Source organism: Camelus dromedarius, chromosome 12, assembly GCF_036321535.1.
Source record: "Camelus dromedarius isolate mCamDro1 chromosome 12, mCamDro1.pat, whole genome shotgun sequence".
In the NCBI taxonomy this organism is placed as follows: domain Eukaryota; kingdom Metazoa; phylum Chordata; class Mammalia; order Artiodactyla; family Camelidae; genus Camelus; species Camelus dromedarius.
The window spans coordinates 66,366,967-66,379,650 of NC_087447.1; the positions used below are offsets into that span (position 1 = coordinate 66,366,967).

The 12,684-nt window shown below is 34.5% G+C and overlaps 1 pseudogene; it reads right to left on the bottom strand.

The window, feature by feature from the left end:
* Positions 1-259: 259 nt before the first annotated feature.
* Positions 260-682, bottom strand: LOC105087197 (cytochrome c, testis-specific-like; annotated as a pseudogene).
* Between the last annotated feature and the right edge of the window lie 12,002 nt (positions 683-12,684).

The following is a 12,684-nucleotide window of genomic DNA, read 5'->3' on the forward strand; positions in this document are numbered from 1 at the left end:
GCAGTCTTGTGCAATTACAGTAAAAGGAATTTTTTTATATTCAAAAAAAATAGTATAGATAACAAGCTTTTAGTGATTAAAAAGCCTTCGAGATTTTTCTTTTCCTTCCCCCCCCCCCAAAATATCAACTTTTATTTAAAAATGTTAAACTTACTACGGGCTGTACAAGAAAGATCAAATATGAATTCTTTAAACATACAATATTTGAAATTAGAACATTTTGACTTCTAACTAATATTTTTTAAGTTGCAAGAGCATTTCATGAAGATGTTGTCTGTTTCAAATACTGAATAAGAACTTTCCCCTCACTCTTTAAGACCCGCAAAAGCCATTTTAGTTTCAGGGATATATTTCTTTGGGTTCTCCAAATAATCCATAATAGTTTCCTCTCCCCAGATAATACCTATGTTTTTGTTTGCATCAGAATAAGAAAATTCTGGTGCTTGTTCTGTTTTTCTGCCAAAAAGGCCCCAGAAATTTGGACCAGTCTCGTGTTTCTAAAGGAACTTTCCACTGAGCACATTTCTGAACAAAGATCTTCTTGCCTGCCTCAGCGTCTCCCACTTCGTTGTGGGTTTTGTTTTCCTTCAGTTCTTGTTCTTCGAAGAATGGATGCGCAGGACCAGTGGCTCCGTCCTCGGCCGCTCCGAAGAACCTTTGGTGTCACCACGCTGCGCCCCATGTTCGCGGCTGGAGGTCCTGCCGCAGTGCCTCGAAGACCCCACCCCATCATGTGCTTCCGGTGGACGTCAGCCAATGGCAGATCAGGCTCCATCAGCGCCTCCGATTGGCCCCCAGATCCCGCAGGATCGCAACTCTCGCAGGAGCTTAAAGCCCCGCAGCGCCAAGCAGTCGCTGACTGAGTCTCAACGTGACAGAGTGAGTATCCTTCCAGCGTGGTGGTCCTGAGCCTGGCTTTATTTGTTTAGATTTTACTTAACCAAAGAGCTAAATCATCTGTATATATTTGCAACGTGTACCAATTCTTGCTTGAGGAAGGTACTATACATTTTACGAATGGTCCATTAGTTAGTTTTTTTTTTTTATTTGAACTTTAAAATTAATTTATTAAAGACAAGGAAATTGAACTTTAGGCAGCCGCTTTCTACTCTGAAGTGTAAGAAATCCTTAATATGATTACATTGAAGTTCCTTTAGAAACGTTCTTCCTTGGAGATTTTTCTTACTCAATTTGTGTATTTTATAAATGAGGAAGTTAAAGTACATAGATTTAAATGTCATTCTCAAATTCACAATGCAGGTAGCAAAAGAGATGGGAATGAATACCATTTTCTTTTTACTTATGCTCTTTACTTTATATCATAATGTCAGGTTAGATTTTTTTAATAAGAGTATCATTTGAATATGAGGGCTCAGTTTATTACCCAGTCTGTCTTCTCATAATATGAATGTGGACAGAAAGATATTATTGATCGGCTGTCTTTCGTTGCCCAGACTCCATTATCCAAAGTGGTGGCTGAAGTTTATATATTCTCAGAGGAGAGAAGTGATGTGGGAAACATGTTCAGGGGTAGACAGCAAATTCATCTTGGGAGTTTGGAAGGTAGAAGATAAGTATATATGACAGTATACTTTGAGCTGATTCTTCCGTTTGTACTTTGAGCTAAAGAAATGGGTGGCACATTAACAGGAAGATTCTTGGAATGGCTGACACTCTCCCATAAGTCCCAGTCAGATAGTGAATGCAGACTCTTCTCCGTCAGTATATAAGCCGAAGCAATCAACAGCCATAAGATGGTACCAAACTGCAAGTTGGATTGAACATATTTGGAAGTGTAATGAACCCCAGACCACCCCTAGCTAGCTAACTGTATACTTTCACCCTCCAAATTTCATTAACCCTGCAATGATGTGATTATAAGATATATACAATTTAATGTTGGGGACTCCATCATGTCAGGATTTTACTCTTATAAATCATAATCAGTTCTGCTATTCAGCCCATATGCAGTGGTTGAGCTATACACATTATTCAACTAATGAAATTTGTGTACAGCAGTTGGTAAATAACTACTGGTCTTAGCTCTGCTCTCTCTTGGGTTGATTTGGGTCAAATCTGGATTTGCTCAAATATAGAAATTAAAATAGTAATGCTCAGTACAATAAAACCTCCAAGATTTTGATTCAGGGCTATGGACTGACTCCATTCTGGTGAGTCTGTACCTGTGTCTTCCAAGTGTTAACTATTTTAAAAATTACTTTTATTTATACCAACTCAAGTTAAACTCTCTAAATGTTATTTTCTGCTATTTTTAATTGTGTGCTTTTTCTGTTTTGAAGTAAGTCCTATTAGTCTCTCACGATCTTCTTTTATCTTAGTATCTTAACTACTACCTTTAAGAATAAATATATTTTAAAAACTTTAGTACAGAGCAATATGTTTTTAAGAAATATAAATGTTTCACTCAAAAGGTAATTTAGATTAATACTTAGTTGAAAAAAGTTGATTTATTTCATTTCAAAATATACATACTTTAAAATACCATTTTCAGTATAACATCCTTATTAGCAAGACAAATAAAATGTCAAATAAAACAAATGATTTACACCAGCAGTTTTTTTTTTAATAGAGGCTTAAAATACCAAAGTGACATTTTTAGATTGCTCATATAGGTATTAGTGAATTCATTATTCTGCTCAAAAGCATTTGTAGAACTACTTAAATATCTGAGGTATTGCAGAAAGTGGATACTTGAGGCTCCTTTCCTTCTTTTAATCTTTCTATCAAGAAAATGTTGAAAGCATAGAGTCAAATGAAATTCATTTAAAGTGTGAAATGTATCATAAGAGAATTTTCTAAAATTGTACCTAGAGATGGAGGGTAGGAGGTACCATTTTCAAATTGGGGGAATTTATGAAGATTTCATGGAGAAGAGATTCTTTGAGCTTTTGAGGGCTGGCTCTGATAAGCGAGTAATACTGAAAGGCATATTGTACTGTAGCTTGCAAATCTTAAGTAATTTGAAAAGAGCTGCTTCTTAATTGAACAACTTACTTATCCATAATTTAGATACAGCAAGAGTTCTTTTATCAGCTGTTATTTCCTGAAAACACATTTGTCTCACACATTTTGTTAGCTGGACAACAAGGGCTTCATGAAGTTTACTACTAAATTTTTCAAAAAAGATTCTAACGAGTTTAAAATATTCTTTAAGTGCAGATACCTTTATATCTACCCATTTTGTATCTAGGCCAAAGGATTGCCATACAAAACATGTGTTTATATATACCTACTCTAAAACCTGATTACTTTGAATTGCCCAAAGACCCTAACAGAACTTAATAATGTATGAGGTCAGGAGGGTGGGTGAGTGAAATCTTATGGCCAACAGCCTACAAATTCAAATTATGTGATTTCAGTTAACTAGAATCCATAATTTGTAGATTCAAACTCAATTAGTAAACATTTCTAGGAAACAATTAATTTGGCTCTGGGCATTTTTCCTAATTCTTGGGGTGAGTGTCTTCATTTCTTCATTTCTTGGGGTGTGTCTTCAGTTTGCTGTAACAAATTGCCACTCATTTAGTTGTTTAAAACAACACAGACTTACCATCTTGCAGTTCTGGAGTTCTGAAGTCTAAAATGTGTTAGCATAGCTATCTTCCTTCTTCTGATTCTGGGGAGTATCTGTTTCCATGCCTTTTTTCCGCTTCCAGAAGCTGTGTGCAGTACTTGGATCATGGTCCTACATCAATCTAACCTCTACCTCTGTTGTCTTACCTCTTTTTCTCCACTCTGACTCTCCTGTCATTCTTATGATCCTTGTTATAATATTGAACCTACATGGATAGTCCCATCTCAAGATCCTTAAGTTAGATATGACTAATCTGTGGTTAAATAGCCACAGATTCTGGGGATTAAGACTTTTTGGAGAGCCATTATTTGGCCTATTCTATAGGAGTTGAAAATTCATCAGAAAATTTTTCTCACAGATAACTGAAACTTTTTTCCCATCCGAGGTATTCAAAAATATTAATTCCCTTTTACTTTCGAACACTGATTTCTAGGCACTTCAGTGCTATTTGAAATAGAATTATCTCTGATTATATAAATCATATTATATATAAATATACATGCAGATGTACACATATCTAAAATATTTTTATTGAAAATGTTACATAACTATAAAAGATACACAAATAATGTAGAGATAACATATATCAGTTTCCCTATTGGTGTTGTAACAAATTACAACAAAGTTAGTGGCTTAAAACAACACATTTATTAACTTACAATTCTGGAGGTCAGAAATCAGAAATGGATCTTACTGTGCTAAAATCAAAGTGTCAGCATGGTTCTGTTCCTCCTGGGTTCTCTAGAAGAGAAAGCTTCTAGAAACCACTCAACTTCTTTGGTTCATGGCCCCATTCCTCCACCTTCAAAGCCAGCAATGTGGGACCGAGTCCTTCATATTTTGCCGTCTCTCTGATTCTCACTCTTCTGCTCCCCTCTTCCACTGTGTTACTTCATCTCCCAACTTCCCCCGACCCCCGACTGCCCACGTAATGCAGGATAATTTTTCCATCTCAAGATCAGCTGATTACCAACCTCAATTCCATCTGTGAACTTTAATTCCTCTTTGTCTTGTAACTAATATATTGACAGGATTCAGGAATCTGGACAGGAACATCTTCATGAGGAGTGGCTGTCTCTTGTAAATTGTTGCCACCTCCTCCTTCTCATATGAAAACACTATCACGAATTTTAAAACTATAGATTAGTTTGTCATGTTGGGAACTTAAATTAGCACCATATGATGTGTATATTTTTGTATCTGGCTCTTATTCATTCAACATTTTGCGTGTGATGTTAGTCCATGTTCTTACTGGTATATGTTTATTTTACTGCTATGTAGTATCTCATTGTATGAATAGAGCCCAATTATTTATTCATTCAAACATTGATGAGTACTTGGATTGCTTCCAACTTGGGATTCTTTCAAATGGTACAGCTGAGAGAATGTCGTACTTGTATCTTATTGCTTACATGTGTGTATACCAAGTATAAACCTAGGATTAAAAATTCAGGGCCAATGGGTAGGTATATGTGTAAATTTGCCAGACAATGTCAAAATATTTTTCCCTAGTGGCCTTACCTAATTATACTCCTGACAGATGTGTAGAAAAATTAGTTTGCTAAGACCGCGTATCACAAATGAACTCTGAATTTTATTACATATTTTTCTGAATCTATGATAATTATCTTTTCTCCTTTATTCTGATAATAAATTGAATTACCTCAATATATTTTGAAGTATCAAAAACAATTCTACATTTCTGGAGGAAAAATAATGCTGATGGCATATTACTTATCTGTGTGTCTATCATCTCTGTTATCTAGCACTAGATATATAATTAATTAATGTATTTGTCATGATTTTTGCAACCTGGATCAGAAGTGAAGTTGACTTCTGATTTTTTTAATATCATATCATGTCTTTATAATATTTTTATAAGAATGTTAGGCTAACATCATGGAATAATATAGAGATCAATACCTTTACTGTGATTACTAGAGATGTTTGCATTCTTTCTTTCTGAAAATGTTAGTAGAATTTACTGTCGAAGCCATCTTGGTGTAGAGGTTATGGAAGTGTGTGTGTGTGTGTGTGTGTGTAGTGTGTGAGGCAACTTTTAATTATAATTTAATTACCCTTCCAAAGATCAATTTCTGAATAAAAAAATACCTCAAAATTTAGTGGCTCTAAGTGATAATTTTATTTTGTGGGTCAGGAATTTGGGGAAAGTATGGCTGAGCAGTTCTTGACTGGGTTCATATATGGGATAATATCCAAATATTGGCTGGGGTTGCAGTCACCTGAAGGTGTAATTGTTCTGACATCAAATATGGCTTACTTACATTGCTATGAAATGGTGCTGGCTGTCTGCTGGGAGTTAATATGAGGTTTTCAAGGGCCCACACATGGCCTCTCCAGACAGCGGTCTGAGAAGAGTTGAATTTCTGACATGGTGATCGGCTTCCCCGAGAGCAAGAGTTCTGAGAATTTGGCAGACGCTGCATAGCCTCGAATTTTGTCTTGATGATCCATCAGTTACTGAGGGAGATATGTTAAAATGGCTCAATCTGATTATATCTTCGGCTACTTCTCATTGTAGTTTATCAAATTTGGAAAACTTAAGTCATTACAGCTTTAATTTTTTCTGTCTCTGCTTTTTCACTCTTCATTTTGAGACTTAAATTTATGAAAGTTAGAACACTCAATATTGTCTTATGGGCACTGAAACTCAGCTAATTTTTCCATCTTTTCCTCTATTTTAGTTTATAGTTTCTAATATTATGTCTTCAAGGTCACTGATACTTTGTTCTGCAATATCTAATCTGCAGTTAACCCCAGCCAATAAATTTCTTAGTACAGACAATGTATATTCATCTCTGGAAGTTTCACTTAGTTTTGTTTTATGTCTTTCATTTATTTCCTTATTCTATTTATACTTTTCTTTAAGTATATGACCATATTTGTAACAGCTATTTTAAAGACCTTGCCTGCTATTCTCATAGTTTATCATTTCTGGATCTCCTTCTGGGTACTGACTTTCTTCCTGCTTGTGGGTCACATTTACTTGATTTTTTTTTTTTTTTTACGGATCTAGTAATTTTTTAATCAGAAGCTTCACATCATGTATTTTTACATTTTTAAATGCTGTATTTTATTGTTTTGCTTTAATGAGTGTTGAACTTTGTTCTGGCAGGATGTTAATTTATTTTGAGATCACCTTAATCCTTTTCTGACTTGTTTTTCACTTTTTGGAGGAGTAGAGTGACCTTTAATTCAGGACTAGTTTAGTCATGTTACTGAGACACAATCCTTGTCATGCTTCTACTGAATACCTCTTGTGTTTATGAAGACTTTCCACATTTGCTGGTAATAACTTGAATGCCTCCAAGTTCTGTGTGGAAATTGTTCAACAGACAGCTTCCTCCTGATCATTTTTTCCCAGTCGTATGGAGTTTCACTGCCTCGTTATTTACCAACAGACTCAAAGGTCTTCCTTTCTGGTTTCTGGATCTCTTTTTCTGTGTATTTCCCCTTCTTCGTCACCCTATCCCACAGATTCCAAGCACCACAGTCTATTTGAATCTGATCGCTGTCTCCTCAATACAGCAAAAGACCAGGCCTTACTAATATGTCATAGGGCATTAGACATGAATCTGTGATGAAGTGGGAATGATTCAATGTAGCCCAACCTTGCTCAGGACCAAATAATCATAAACAGAAATAGAACTACGGTAGTGAATTTTACACTGGCCATCATTTGGTTAGTTACATTATTTTTATTCACAAAATAATTCATTGTTAAGGTTTTGATGGCCAACCTTAAACGTTTCAACACAAACTTATAAAGCAAATAGTATTTTTTATAAGAAATAAATTTAAATAAATTATTTTGGGTAAATAGCATTGTATTACTATATAAAGTTTCTTATTTTTTGAGTTTATCTAAGTAATAAATATAAACAATGATTTCAACTCATTAGTGAGACACAAATATTAGATTCAAATGAAAAAGTTATTCCATTATTGTGAATATAGTAACTGCATGTATTGATTTCTCGATCATTGAAGACTTACTATGTACTTTGTCTTTTAAACCTCATTAAGCCAGGATGAAAAATTAAAATGGACAGTGTTAATCTTTTATAATCTATTACTGCATGCCAAATGCATTTCCAGAACAAAGGATAAAAGCTGGCCAGTATCATGTTAGTATGAAGAGAAATGGGATATTGCTGTGATTAAGGAAATACTATGCAGTAGTTTAAGATCGCAGGCTTTGAAGACAGCCTAACTGGATTTAAATACTGGCTTGACCAATAACTAATGATGAAATTTACTAAGTTATTTAACTCATTGGTGCTTCAGTTTCTTCATCTGAAATGGGAACACTGAATGTTGTGAAGGTACAAAACCGATTAGTGGGTATAGAGTTTTCAGCACAGTGACTGATGCATGTGTTAATACTGAAAATGTTTACAAAGTTCTGGTAATATGTTTGTTACAAAGTGGAGATGATGGAGAAGCAGAAGATCCTGTGAAACGTTCAGTGGGTTTAAGCGATGGATTAGTCAGATTTCCTCTTCATATGAGACCATCTGACTTTGGAGGAAACCTCTAAAATAGAGAAGAAAATGTTTGAAAACACTATTATGGTATGATTCCTGTACAGTAAACTACCCAGATTTCAAGTGTACAATTTGATGAATTTTGATAGATGTCTACACAAATGAAACCACCACCACAATCAAGACAGCTAACATTTCCATCACTCCCCATGAGGTGCAAATTTTGAATTCCCAAATTATCCTTCCCACCCTCTTTGCCTCCTGGTAACCATAAGTTTGTTCTCTTTGTCTGTGAAAATACTATCTCAAGTGTATGAAAATTAATATTTAATATCAAATCTTTCTCTTAAGTAGAGTGGAAAACAGCATCCTATTTTGATGTACTGTTTTCTTACACTGACTCAATGCCCTTTGCCAAAATGTGTTTCCTGTAATGTGGTCACCAGGCTCTCTGTGTTGACCTAATACTTACCACGTGCTCTATTGTGTCTCTCTGACTATTTCTCTCCCCAGCAAACTTGGAGTTTCTTGATGGCAGGTTTATTTTATTCCTTGGTGTTTACTTATATTTTTTCCTAAAGTACAACAATAGTAAATATTTTAAAATGTCTATTGAATGACTTAAGGAAATGGAAGCATGTTTTATATGCTCAATCTTGTTTTCTTTTTTGGGGGTGAGGTATGGTAGGTTTTAAAAATATCATCATTTAAGAATAACTTTAAAGATTGTCAGTGATCTTCATAATGGTAAAATTATCCAGAGTAACTTTTGGAATTCTGTACCTTACTCCTCATCGTTTTTCTAATTCTTAATTTGTGTAATATCATTTTAAAAATAATAATTTTGAGAAAAATAATAGACATGCTGATAGGAGTTAATATTTTAAGAAAAAATTTTTAAAAATTACCAGGACTCACATACTTATAGTATAAGGTAATGTATCCACCATTTCTTCTCTTTGCTTTTATATACCTCTTTGCCATTGAGTTTACCATCTCCCACAAATGCTCATCTCTTGGAGCATCTGTGTAAAGTATGCTTATTTTACAATAACAATCAATTATATTATAAAGAATAATGAAGTGGGAAAACAAAAGAACCTAAACTTTAACAATGCTGGCCTGTAAATGCCTCTTAGTGGAGATGATGACAGGTGTTGGCAAATCTGTATGCCTTCTAATGTTTTACGTCAGACAAGGACGTTATTTTAATATTTTTAAATTAAGAGCAATTTTAAATTCATTCGAATGGTCATTCTTGTATGGTTTGTCAGTGTACATACACATATGCACAAACACCCTTGCCCGAACACAGAACGATTGTAGCTAATTCTCAAACATACCAGATAAGAAGATAAAGTAAAGTAACAACTGGGAAGTTATTTCGGAACCATTTTCGGAATTTCCTAATTAAAAGAGACCTATTTACATATTTATCGGGGGCTTTAAATGTGCCAAAGTACTGCATTGTGCATTGTATGCAATATTCATTTCTGTTACACTCCTGATTTCCCGGAAGTCAGTAATTTGGCTTGTGAAGAAGATAGTTTAGTTAAAAATTACTGAGCTGTGTGCCAAAAGTGCCAGGTTCAAGAACAGTATTTTCCAGTTTCTCACTTTTTGACCTCAGGCATATTATTCAATTTGATACATATTTTCATAGACTCAAAAAACTTTAAGGAGCTTAATTTTAAAAAATGAGTCTACATGGAGAAGGTGTAAATGAAAATGTAGAAAATTAACATCAGATCCAGATAGCCAAAATAGTCTATTTTGACTGACTTGAAATCAGTTATTGTCCTAGTTCCAAACCATTTAAGTTCACACCAGAATCACACTGTATAATTCTTGTAATTTACTGTGTGCACACACGTGCAATTAGCTATGTATAATCTGTTTTGTCTATAATAAGTTGTTCTCATTTCATGCTGAGTTAGGTAATATTTTTTAATTCCTTTATTTCTTTTATGAAAATTAAGCAAAATTATTTAAATCAGATTATACAAACAATGGCTGAAGTCCATGAATTTAAAATAATGTATAATTCTGATGCCTACAAACAGCAGACTAAATAAGCAACAATTTGCATTTTAGAATCAGAGAACTTGGGGTCTGTCTTGCTATGAAACTTGTTATGTGGTATAGAATGTTATTTAAACTCCCTAAGTTTTAATTTCCTCAACAAGAAATGGAATAATAAAAGTTGATTATTTCTGTACTTAATAGGTGACAGGCATGGTGTAAGGACTTTAAACATATTTAAAAATTTAGTCCTCCTGGCAGCCTTATAAATCAGGATATGTTATTTATTCCTTCTTTATATGGCTGGGAAATATTAGAAATGGTGAGTGAAAGAACTGAACTTAAAAAAAAAAAATCTGATGATACAGGTCAGATTTGTAAATTCTAGCAGTCAGATTCGAGAAACACTCCATTATTTTGCCTCCCTGGCACCTTCTAGATGAAATGAAGCAAAGGCATTCACCTGCAGAGGAAGACATATGGCACTGATAGCCTATCATCTATTACAATATCGAAAAGCAAAAAAGAAGAATAAAGGTAAAAAAAATCACCCCCATTCCTGCCGCTGCTGCTGCTCCTGCTCTGGCTTGACTGCCAGCTATGATCCTTTTTTCCTGTCAAGATGTCTAAGGCTCACAACAGCTTCTTCCATTTGCCCACCTTTTCATTCTCTTGGAATAAAATTACACCAAAGAGAGGCTTTAAAGCTAAAAATGACAAAGATTTGCGCGTTACAACCTTTTACTAAGTATACCAGTGGCTGAGAGACATTTCTCCTAAACTGCACATCCCTGAAATGATCACTTGCTCTCAAACCTGCATTATTTGCTTGTAGAACACCACACTGTTGCAAAAGACTCGAGTCTTTACCTCGTCATTTTGATTCATTATAAAAAAATGAAAGTATAATTGCCAAGCCACATACTGATTCTTGATTAGAATTAACTTTATCCATTCAAACTTCACACACTCATTTCTCACTAATGTGATGGATGTATTTTCAGAGAACACATCACATGACATTTGTAAGCATGCGTGACCTACCCGCATAGAGAATTCAGTCCTAATATCCGCCCTCACCGTGAAAAATTTCTGCCCTAGTATTAGGCTGGTACAAGCATTTTGTAGGGAAATTTCAGCTAGCTTATCTGTAGTTAAAAGGGTAAAACTTTTGCTATACTTTAGAAAATTTTCAGACTGTTATAATAAATATCCTCAAATTGTACTAGAGCGCTGTGTTCTAACTGGCAGGCATGGCCTCCTGTGGTGCATTATATCCTTAAGTTTGGAATCGTCAGCGTTGCTTGAACTCCTTGCAATCCTACCCTGTTGCTTAAATTCTAAGCATAATTCAAATTCACATTTATACAATCAAGTTTCAAATGGAGATTTTAAACCATAGGGCTTGTTCACATCTTAAGATGAAATTCTAATTACTTTATCTTCACATAACTCTATCCTTTATTGATTTAATCTGTGCTTCCTAGAGCAGCGCTTTTTAGCAGAGAAAAATTATGTTTGTTTTATTATGAAGACGAATTTTCTTCTCTGTATCTCAGTGCCTCTGAAATTCACTCCAGGTTCTGAGTCGAAACCTCTAGTATAAATATCTGTTCATCAGTGTTCTAGTATATGTGCGTGTGAGTGATTGTGTGTGTTGTGTGTGTGTTATGTTTAATGAATCAATGGGTTATTTACCCAAGAGATAATTTATGCCCCCCTCAGCCACCCCTCACAAATGGGGCCATAAACAGTTCTGGTTTTATAAAAAGCATTACTTACTAACCACTAATTTTTCTCGTTCAGTCAGCATATCCAAGTAGATAAAACAGAATACAGAGGCTTGATGCCAAACTTACTGCCATCTTCTACCACCTTATTCTTTCCAAAGTCTAAGCCATTTCCTACAGAAAAAAAATCCTACATAAAGAAAAATTCTATGTAATATTCTTCAGTTCAAAGTTTAATCTCAGCATTGTTATTTGATAAACAATTCCATCTGCAAATATTGCTTGAGTAACCACTAAAATTCAAGTGCTATGTATATATCACAGAAGAGATAAGAAAGAATAAAATATACAATATTCTCTCAAGAGTTTATAGCTTAGTTACAGATACAGATAATTTTATAGTAAGTTAAATTTGAGAAATCCACTCAACTATATTCTTTTCTTTTCTTTTTTCTTTTTTTTTTTTTTGAGGTATATATAGTCAGTTATGATGTGTCAATTGCTGGTGTACAGTACAGTGTCCCAGCCATGCATATACACACATACATTCGTCTTCATAGTCTTTTTCATTAAAGGTTATTACAAGACATTGAGTATAATTCCCTGTGCTATATAGAAGAAATTTGTTTTTGTCTATTTTTATATATAGTGGTTAACATTTGCAAATCTCAAACAGGGTACTCAAATTATGAGCTATCCTGATAAGAAATTCTTAAACAATATATACTTTCTTCTGCCCTTGCCATTTCTGGGTCTTAACTCAATGCTATGATTAAAAGTTAATCGCACTACTTCAACATTGCCAAGCCCTAGGCTCTTGTGGTGCTCG